Source organism: Ruditapes philippinarum, unplaced genomic scaffold, assembly GCF_026571515.1.
Source record: "Ruditapes philippinarum isolate M1 unplaced genomic scaffold, ASM2657151v2 ctg11508_1_1_1_1, whole genome shotgun sequence".
In the NCBI taxonomy this organism is placed as follows: domain Eukaryota; kingdom Metazoa; phylum Mollusca; class Bivalvia; order Venerida; family Veneridae; genus Ruditapes; species Ruditapes philippinarum.
Window position 1 is genome coordinate 57,306 of NW_026862472.1, and position 11,913 is coordinate 69,218.

Consider the following 11,913-nt stretch of genomic DNA (forward strand, 5'->3'; position numbering starts at 1 on the left):
CAGCTTTGTTAGCTGACCCAACAAACTTCTGAAAGGGTTCCAATCAAAAATTGTTCAACCAGTTTATCGTGTTAGGCTGGCCTAACACACTTTTGACCAGATATATTTAAGAACATTCAGAAACTTAAACAAATGTGTTAGGCTGCCCTTACAAAACTTTAGAAATCACAGTCAATCAAAACTACAGCTTACATCAGGAATAACAAATATTAAAATATACAAATGTGTTGGGCTGGCCTAACAAAATTTAAGACATCAGTCATTCAAAACTATCTCAAAGTAATTGTTTGTTTGATGATATCTTATAATTTAAACTGTTAGGCTGGCCCAACAGATAAAAACACAAGTTAATAAAAATATCACTTCATTGCTTCATACAGCTTTGTTAGGCTGGCCCAATTTATCGCGTAATGCTGACCTAACACACTTTTGACCCGATATATTTATAAACATTCACAAACTCAAACAAATGTGTTAGGGTGCCCTTACAAAACTTTAGAAATCACAGTCAATCAAAACTACAGCTTACATCAGGAATAACAAATATTAAAATTTAAATTGTTAGGCTGGCCCAACAGACAAAATAACAACTTAATAAAGTATCAATTCATTGCTATATACAGCTTTGTTAGGCTGGCCATAAAATTGGTCATTTATTACTAAAGCTAGGTGGTATAAGTATAGGACTTGTGATTCCCAGACACTCTTGGAGTTTTGTTCATGACAACAGAATAAAGTTGTTATAACCCTTCTAATAAATTATTAAAAAATTGCGTATTTCTTCTTTTTTTTGTTCATTCATTTTTATATCTTTCATAATCAAGTACTTTTTTGTTATTTCAAAGTTCAAGGGGCATATTTCTGGCAAAACTCATCGAACCAAATTCGAATTTGACCTACGCATTCTTTTGACGTATCCATATGTCAAGTTTGAGATGAATATACACAACTGTTGGGAAGATAATGTACGAACAATTTCTTATTTGTTTTCCAAAGTTCAAGGGGCAGAACTCTGCCAGAAATCATCCAACCATGACCAAATTTTAACTTTTTTCCATCACGTATTCATATCTGTTGGGGAGATAATGAACGGAAACAGAAACTTTCTTCAAGAGGCATAACTGTTAAAAGTTATCAGACCATGAGCAAATATGACCAGCCTTTTCTTATGATTTATTCATATGTCAATTTTGAGTTGCATGTCTTGCCAAGATAATGAACGGAAACTTATGATGACGGAATGACTGGAAGACGGAATGACGAAACAGGGTAATACTATATGCCATTTAATGTCGGGGGTATAAAGATTTTTGCCAGACAATTTATCGAGTTATTACCATCAACCAAACTGAAGTTCAGATCAACTTACTCTCGTAAGTTATTTCTAGCATGTGGATTTAAGGTATTAGGACCCTAATGGGCACTAAAAGGAACTAAAAAATTGACATCATAGGTCAGATGTATACCTTAAAGTACACCTGTATGCAAAATTTAAACAAAGTTCACCGTACGGAAATCAAGTTATGGCCACTTTTCTGAACTCCAGCTAGGATGTTATGAGGGCCCTTTTTTAGAAATAAGGAACCTTTAAATAATCTGCAATAACATTCTAATGAAAAATGTTTTCCCATCAATATTTGGTAAGAAACAAATAGTACCATTCAGCTAACAATCCACATAAGCAAAATTATGGTTTCTACTTAAAATTTATGAAATCTGTATAAAAATGTTACCCTACCCCACCCATTTTTACCACGTGTCTGACCATTGTTCTACTTAGGGAGCCTAATTTAAAAAAATCTTAAAATTTACCCAAATGAGTGCCTGTTTTCAAAGTTTCCCTAAATTTTTAAAAAAGTATATTGGTTGATCTTGTGAAATATGAAATACTTTTACCGTCTAGTTTTGATTATATTACACTTTGAAAATATCAGGTACCATATTTATTACTCGACTTAGCATAATTTAGCCAATAAATACCTATATAAATTAAAAAATCAAAATTAAACACTTTTTTCTTTCCAAATGTGACAAGAGAGATACATAAATAATGTTATAAAAAAAAGAAAGAAAAAAAAAGTTGACCCATCTGGGGATTGAACCCATGGCCCTCATTTTCAATGTAGTTAACAGTAGTTCTAGCCTATTTGAATACTCTTCAACGCGGAGGTAATGCATTAGGGTGCTAATACCTTAATTGCCACCGTATTTGTTCCGCCTTATTATGATGAAAGCTATTCTTAGCCATGCAATCAAAACATCCTTCACAGATAGGCATTTGGCAAAGCATAAAATATGGCTGTCCCTGGAAGTAATATATAAAATAAACTACGAATAACATACTCAATATTTATTGGGCAAATTGTTTTGCTAGTTCACCTGCCGGCGATAGAAACCGCTTTTTCAAAATTGTGAAAGCTCGCCAATGATTGGCTGATTAAAAGGTCACGAGAAGGTGGCATCCTATTGGTGCCAGTCAGATCCCTAATGGGTAAGGATTAACATAATCACCTTTCTTATTTATTCGGACGATAATCCCCATTTACCATGATTAAGGATAAACACCTGTTTTAAATATGTTATTAAAATAATACATAAGCATTCCCTATTTAGTATCATAAAAAATACGGCATTAAATCTTTATTTAAAATTTAAACATTTTGAGATTTCATCCGTAGAAATTTTTGTATCCAACTGCTCCACGTGTGCAGGTATATCATGTGACTGTGAAATATTATCTGCATTAAACTACTTTGTTGCGTATTCCAAATACGTTTACATTTTACATTTTGAAAATTGTTGGCTTTTGGTTTACTTTTATACGAATCTATGTAGATACAAAATTTGAAAGGAGATAATTTGCACACATCTTAGAGATTTGAATTCTCTTTAGAAAAATATAGATATTTTACACGCATCTTACATTCAAATTACTGCTTGCCAAGAGTAATAACATACTAAAATAGTGTACGTTACACTTGTTCGATTCTCGAGGCGTTTTTTTTCTCTTGGCAATTGATAACGAGAACTGAGTCTAATGGTCATTTATCTTTCATTTCTGGTTTAAAAACATTTTGATAAATAGTCCGTCAATTGTATCATTGCTTTTTCTAGATAATAAAAGCGTTGTAGATTATCTCGATGTCACTGTAATTTAAATGTAATTGAGGTGTTAGATTTAAACAAATTCTCAGATCATGTTGAATTTTCTTTAAATTGATCTGTCAATTTCAGCTACTAATAGAATCATTATTATAGAAGATAAATCAGTAAGCAATAATAATTTTGTTGTGACCTATTTGGCTTGCTAAAAATATAATAGAAATTATTTTGATAAGATCGTACAAGAAATTGATAATGAAAATATTAATATTTATGTCAAAAATGTCAAAAGTATCCGTCGTATGATTTAAATAAAGGTAATTAAGGGGGAAAAAACGAGTGCATGTTAATATTTCGACTTGCATATTTGCAAGTTATATAAAAAAAACAAAGCAGCTTTTTCAAATTTCATTTATTTATATTATCTTCAGGTTAAATCAGATAAATCTATGATATCGATTAGTATTTCGCAATTTGTGGCAAAATTAATCTAAATGTCAACACAACCTGCAGTCTTATATTTCCATCATTAATTTTAGTTCTTTAAACATATTTAAATAAAGATTAAGTATAAGTAATTCTTTACCTTATGGATATTTTGATCAGTTTATATTGATGTCCATCTACAATCCAAAAATAATGATCCTTCTATCGATGTTCATTTTAAATATTTACAACATAGCAAAATGTGCTACGGTATATTTGACACATTAAATATCTTCAATAGATACTTGCATTTCAATCTTCACACGAGTATCTTAAGCATCAATATTTATATATTCGTTAGAAACATCCGGACTTGTAGAGGCACATGGCGCTTAGTAAGTTGCATCACTATTCATTGAATCAATTTTGTCCTCGGCAAATCTGTTTGAGATCTTACTTAGTGCTGAGTATGGATTAGAATTTGTCTGTGTAATGTTTAGTTCAGTATATTCTGGAACTTGTTCAGAAGTATCATCATTGTGATCTGGTGTTTGTTTTGTGGCAAGTCTTCTTCTAACTGTGATAAAGAAAAGACATAGCGGGTAATGATTTATAAAGTGCCCTTTTATTAGATATGTTCATGGCATCACACAAAACCTAAACTTAGAAATAGTAAATTGTAGTAAATTGTTGGTTTGTTTCTGTATTTGCAATATTTTGTCTGGTTTATACGAAATTATACGAATTTTGTGATGGAAATTATAAGCTTATGCTTATTCAAACACTCTTGAGCCCGTTCCTGGAGCCAACAAGAAATTAGCAAAGTGTTTAAAGTTTCTTGCTCTCGGATACAACTGCATGCCCCTGACGGGTTTAAACCGATGCGGCCAGCAACCCTCAGATTACTTTTGCGACGCGTTATCAACTCAAAGTGTGAACTATTGAATATAGATATATCTTTGATATAGCACAAAGTGGGGGCATTATAGCTTTTAATTGTTTGATCAACACTGCTATAAGCGTGTCCGGACGCTTTGAGGAGATAAAAGTCAAAAGGTGTGCTAAATATTTTCATAACAGATAACAATATCAATCCAAAGATACCTAACAGACTAGACTCTAACTTGCAAAATTTGATCCCCATCTCAATATGCGTACTCAAATGATTTTCAATAAATTTATAGTGTTTGAATCTTACAAAGACAAATTATTACACATTTAAAGAACTCCCTTAAACATTTCCATGAAATGGAAATATATTTTGAAGATATGATACAATTTAATTTTAGAGAATGGAAAAACGAACTTACCGGCGTACAATTAAAACTGTAGCAACAACAAGTAAAATGCCTAAAATGCAGACTATGGTGGCTCCTACAATGTACCATTTGTATACAGGTCTTTCATTGTCGACATCTAAGACCGTTCCTCCAGTGACTTAGTAATTTTTTTTTAATTATAATTAAACATCGTAAGGTAGAACTCCATAATATATCATGACATGCAAGTTATTTTTATATACAATCATAAACCATGAGTAATATTCAATTTATCTAAATATAAAATTATTTTGAAAAACAAAACATTTAATTATGATGATTTAAAATGTATGAAAAGAAAGCTGATTAGCTACGTATTGTGTTTTATGTCGGATATTGCTACTGATATGTGCCTAGTGTATAATTTAAGATACTTATCATATGTTCTATATGAATGACATCTTAGATTAAAAAGCTAAAAATGAAAATTTGTTCCATTAAATATTATAACCTTAAGAAAATAATCGCTGATAATTAGAATATGAATAACATTTCCTATTTAGCGGGATTAAATAGTTTTTTATGATAAACCAATAAAAACATGTTAAACGGAAAAACAAGGAAGACAATATGTCGTGTTGATATAATAGTAATAAGTACCTGGAACTGAAGTAGCAATTACAGTTAAAGTCTTTGAAAGTTGGCTGGATGTTGTTGTTTTTGATGGCTTTATAGAAGATGGTTCTGTACTGACAGAACTGAATATTTGTGATATTTGTGTCTGTGACATCTTGGTAAATGTAGTCAAGGAAGGTGTCTCTATAGAACAGTAAAACATTTCATTGTAAATTATTGAAACAGTAATTTACACATTTACCTTTTAAACTACATTAACACATATCTCAGCAGTTAATAATATTGATATGTAATGAAATATAAATATTACATAAAAAAACATTAGTCAAATACATAGTCAAACTAATGTGCAAAAAATGTGTCTTTTTGTTTATAAAAATTTAATAGTTGGTCGATAAATTCATTGGATTGAAAGTCATTTAATTGAGTCAGCGAGGGAATTCTGCATCATGAAATATCACACATTATTATATTGAAATATGTAGTACTACGATACGATATAATAACCTATTTGTTATAGTTTCTTACACAAATGTACAACATAATGTTTTTAGGACTCTGTAGTTTCTTAAATAGATGTTCATTTCTGCCAACACTGATGCGAAGCTGAGATATTCATGGATGGCGTCCAAGATGGCCGCCAAATTGCCAAACATTCTAAATATTCAAATGTTTTTTTCGGTTTTGTAAATCAATTGAAATTGTACAAGAAAAGTTTCTGATATTCAACTAACTCATGCAATAAATGCTAATTTCATTGCAATGTTCTTGTTTTTATTTTATAGTTTAATCTAAACGAAATGAGCAAATTTGAAATCCTTATTTATCACGTCTAGCTTATCATTTATTTTTGTTTTAGACAAAATAACATTCATGATTTCGTTTGACACATCTTCACATTTTATGCATGTATGAAGTTTGTCATATCTGTTTAATTGTAATATTGTATTATTTAGAATCGTATACGAAGTGTGTGGGGAAATACGAACATGATTCACCTGTAACTTCTCTGAGGTATATTTAAATGAAAAAGCTATATTGAGATGATTATAAATTATCTTGAAGTGGTTTTAAATGACACGTCGTAACCTTTATAGATAATACTCTGCATGTGTATATAAATACTAAAATAAAAATACCTCTTTTTCGCTTGATAATGCTAAAAATTTTTAACTATTTTTTCACCTGTACTTCGGCATTTGCTTTGGCCTCGGGCTAGAACTTGGTTAAGAATTTATTTGTACACTTTGCTTCTTTCTTATATTCAAAATAATTGTAAGTCATTGTCAAAGACAAATAACTCTAGCATAGATTTCGACGAGTTATATATCATAATAAGTTTAGGTTTAGAGAAGTCCTTGAACAAGAGGTCCAAAACCACTAAGGGAATCCGCGTGGAACTCGAAACATGAGTTTGAATTATAATTGTGGGTCACTGCTCTCTAATATGATATTATATGGAAGTATGATCTTTATATAATATATTGTATATAGAAATTCCTGTTTCATTAAGGTTCTTCTTTTTAATATTCGAGCGTGCTGTTTGACCTGCAGCTCTTTTTTGTAAGGCAGTGACTTAAGATTTATAATTAAATTTGCGGTATTGTTACCACTTAAAGATGTGTCACAATTTTCTTCAATAGCAGCGAAGAGTAGAACATGGGTTTGAAGCCTTGCACGGTAAAACGAGCAATAAACGACAAAAATGTTATGTATTTCCTTTCCTTTTTAAATAAAGGTCATGTGTCAATGCCCTTTGTTCTAAAGCAATGTTCTTCAAACATTTAAGAAATAAAAAAGTCTACAAGCAACTATTTACATATTAGCTTTATCACTATCGTCAGCATCGTCAAAAAATACCTAAGAAACTAAATACCCATGCTTATGTTTTAATGCGATTTCATGAAAATGTAAGTCAATATGGATTTATAATATATGAAGATACAAATAACAAACTTTTAGACAACTGTTCATCAACTTTTTTTAAACTTTACCAAACATAACTAAACAAAGTACTGTTTGGATTCTGTTCAAATCCGCTATTACCTTTAAACAAATCATACTTATTTATTTTGTAAAAACATATTGTTTCAAAATTATTTATATGACGTAAGATATTGTCACCTGTGGACTAAATTAACATCAACTTATAAATAGTTGGTGGGTATGATATGACCAGTTATTCATTAAATAACCAGAAGCAATTACAAATTTTTATTTTGTTAATTATGTTTAATAATATGTTAAATGAATTGTTTTAGAACCACATGAATATCCGTTCTAGAAACTACAGATTCCGACAAACAATTTGGTATTTTGGTATATAAAATCTGCTGTTGGCTGACATAGACTTCGAAGTAATTTAATTCTATGAATTTGTAGCACTATAATTACGGGCAGCATGACTGAGTGGTTAACCAACTGACTAATACGAGAGGAATTTCTAGCTGCGTTGGCTCAAATCCCGTCATAGGCAAGCCGTTGTTTGCTTGAGCAAGATAATTTACAATCATTGCTTAGAAGAACGGATTCGAGCGTGTGTCTATATGCTTACAACTCCTTACATAATCGAATCGAAGTATATTGTGTATAAAGTAAATGCGAATAACCTTGACTTATGACACTAGACAACCAGTAGCTCTCAGTTGGTGACAGTTTGTCGGTGAACGATGTTGTAGGAGTCCGTGTAGTCATGGTGAATCCTGTAAAGAAAAGTCCATAAAATAATGTTAGATGCTTTGTGATAATCATTTCTGAATATTCTCTACTGCAAAATGTTATTATATAACCACATCCGTCAAGAAACATACCATATCAAACATTTTCAATTTTGCCGTTATGCGGTACAGTCAGTGTTTTCTCCCTGAACTATTTTAGTTATTGACACTATGTGTATTTTAGCCAATATAAATGATAGCATTTATTGAAAAATAACAAAAACGATGTCCCTAAGTCATATGTCATATGTTCAGTTAAGTCGCCGATGAATATGATCAAATATGGACTGAAACAATGCAACATACTGATTAAATAGTACGTGATTTACCTGATGTTTATTACAAAATGAATTGGAAGCGTACATTTCATTGCATAGTATTGATATAAACTTAAGATATTTTTTTATTAATTTCATTCAGGTATAGATGGATCCGCTCATTAGCTGTAGCTACATATGTGGCTAGAAAAATACAAGTATCTGTTAGGAGTTGAACGCACTGTGATTATGAGACTGTTTAGGAAATGAAATGAACAGGAGTGCCGACGTCAGAGCTTTATCATGATAATCGATCAGTCAGCTTATTTATGCAAATTTAATTGATGATCGCTTACTGAATTAAAAGCAATAGATATATTGTATAAACATTTAGCAAATAGTATCTATTTATTATATAATATCTAATGGTTTACCATTTGATGAACACAATGCAGTTGATGAGGGTATCCACATGTTACGTGTGCACGTAAATGTAACGCTTGCATCAAATGTATACATAGAGGTACACGAAATTGTTGCGGACGCAAATGTGTATCCGAAATAACAAGCTCTTCCAGTTTTTACCTCGAGCTGGTGATAACACTTCCAGTCTGTAAGAAATGAAAAATCTTTCAAGTAAAAGGTGATTTCAATAATTAATATTAACCATCAAAAGTTTTTTTCATGTACTTATACAATATCCCTAAGCATTTTATACAGTAATTTTCGGTTTGTCAAAAATATTATGTCCTCCAAACACTGTTATAAGACATTTTAGCTGAAGGGTAACGATACACGATAAATGACCAAAATAGATATTTAACATTTACCTGTTCCTTCGTAGGAGACAGCATTCCAAACATTGTATGAAATGGTCTAGCACTAAAACTGCTAATACAAGATATGATCATTATCAAACACTGTATTTATTTTTTCCAACACTTGTATCTTGGGTCATTATGATTCACAATGATGTTAAATAAAGGTTAAATGTGACGTCAGTGACGGCGTTTTATTTTATTAAACATTGAACATATCTGGTATCATACTGGGAAGTCAAAAGGCGGAACCGCCAGGGCTTTGGCTTGCCCGGCTATAGACTACACGGGTATATCTAAAAGAAAATCAAATAAAAAAGTAATTAAAAATATATACAATGTAACTCAAAGATAATAGGCGTGGTATTCCGATAACGGAACAAATCTCAACTTTTCGGATTGATAATAATAATCGTAGAGTGTTCCGAGAAAAGAAAAGAGGCGCATGAAATACGGAATGACACTTTTAAACGGAAAAATGAAAGGATTTATATTACCGACTTCCCCGTTGATAGGCTTTGCTTAATTTCATTTTATTTACTATTAAATTAAGCATTATTTAAAAATTAATACCTACAATAATTATCTGCAGGGATCTGAGGGATAAATAAATAATGTTAAAAAGAAAGAAAAAACGTTGCCACTTTTGGGATTTGAACCCACGACCTTAAGTTTCAATGCAGTTGAAAAATGAAAGGATTTTTATTACCGACTTCCCCGTTTATAGGCTTTGCCTACTTTCATATTATTTAATATTAAATTTAGCATTATTTAAAAATTAATATCTACAATAATTATATACTTAAATCAAACACTTTTTTCTTCCATAAGGATCTGAGGGATACATAAATAATGTTAAAAAAAAGAAAGAAAAAAGTTGCCACTTTTGGGATTTGAGCCCCCGCCCTTAAGTTTCAATGAAGTTGAAAAGTGAATCTAGCCTATTTGAATACTCTTCAAAATGGAGATAATGCATAAGCACTGGTCTACCTAAATCGAGTTCAATCTCCTACGCAGTGATCTCCCCTTGTCAGTACATAGATCTCTGCCACCACATTCCGATATATCAGAATTTCTGATATTTTATATTTTTTAGCTTTTAAATTTATTGTTCATTATTGTGTATACTTTTGATATTTTTTTTGGATAAAATATAACGAACGTAGGTACGAAAAATTAAAAATAAAACAGAGAGAGAAAAAAGACATTAGATTTTCTATGTACGGTCGATATTTACATTTGAATTTCGACGTTACGTCATGTGACTTTCATCATCATGTGACGTCTACGAAGGCAGTGATTACAATCTGTAAAGGGAGGAGTTTGAATCGAGTTGTTGAAGAACTTATCTATATGTACAAGTAAAATGGTTTCCTGCGGGTAACATTTTTAATGATACAAAGCTATTTCATTTAACTATTTTCAACATTGTTTTGGGAGAGGGGAATAAATAAACTTTTGTATCAGGAATATAGTTGACAATAATCGATCAAAATAGAAGAAGGTCTTTGGAAACTGGTGACCGTTGAACATGAAACAAATATTTCTTTTTAAGAAAATGATTAAATAGGCCTACCATTTTATGAATAATTCCAAGCAAAAAAATAAAGTAAACATACAAGTTTAAGTAGAAAATATCTCTATTTATTATGGGCAGATGCCACTACGAAATATTTTAATTTTGTAGATTTTTCAGTATAAAACAATTTATGTTTGTAAAATTTGAGATACATATATTAAAGAAACAATGCTGATTTTTCGAAAATATATCATTCAATGTTTTTTTTTCCACCTTTAAACAGTAAAATTTATTATAGGAAAATTAGAAATATCACGGTAATAGTTTTTTGCCTTATTAATGTGTAATTCTGAAGACTAATTCAATAAGAGGTAATTCCGTAACGTACCGATAAACGGTAGTTAGCCAGGTTTTCGAAAAAGGTCAATTTTTAACCATCGTGTACGGTTTAACAGATCACATGCTCCTCCATGTACCGGAAACAGGTCACGTGCTCCTCCATGCCTCAAAAGTTAAACGCGTACCAATACCCTGCGGTCTCCTGACCGCAGGGAATAAATACGCTCTATCATGCCATAATCAAGTTGTATTAATCTCCGTTCTATAATTATCTTGAAAAGATTAATGTTATACTTACATAGGATCTATAATCACTGTTATTTTGTCACTTTTATGACTTACCAGTCATGTTGCCTAGGTATACTACAACGATAACTATTTAAGATTCTAATGTCTGGTGTTTAATAACAGCGGCTACTTGAATATGTATGCATAATGAGGTATAGGTCACATTCGTAATTTAAGAATTCTGATATGCTGTACAGAAATTTGTTAATTATAGGAATGTATAAACTACAGGGATTTGTGAACTATAGGCTTGTATAAACTATAGAAATTTGTGAACCATACGCATGTATAAACTATAGAACATTGTGAACTATAGACATTTAAAACTATCGTTTTTGAACCATACGCATGTATAAACTATAGAAATTTGTGAAATATAGGCATGTAAAAACTATAGAAATTTGTGAACTTTACGAATTTGTGAAATATGAAAAGTGCTTCAAGTGTGCCTTTAATACTTTTTATCATTGTAAAATTATGATAGTTTTACAAAAAATATTGATTTGCAAGTACATCTTGGCAGAAAGTCCTTTGCCCCAAAAAGTTATGCCT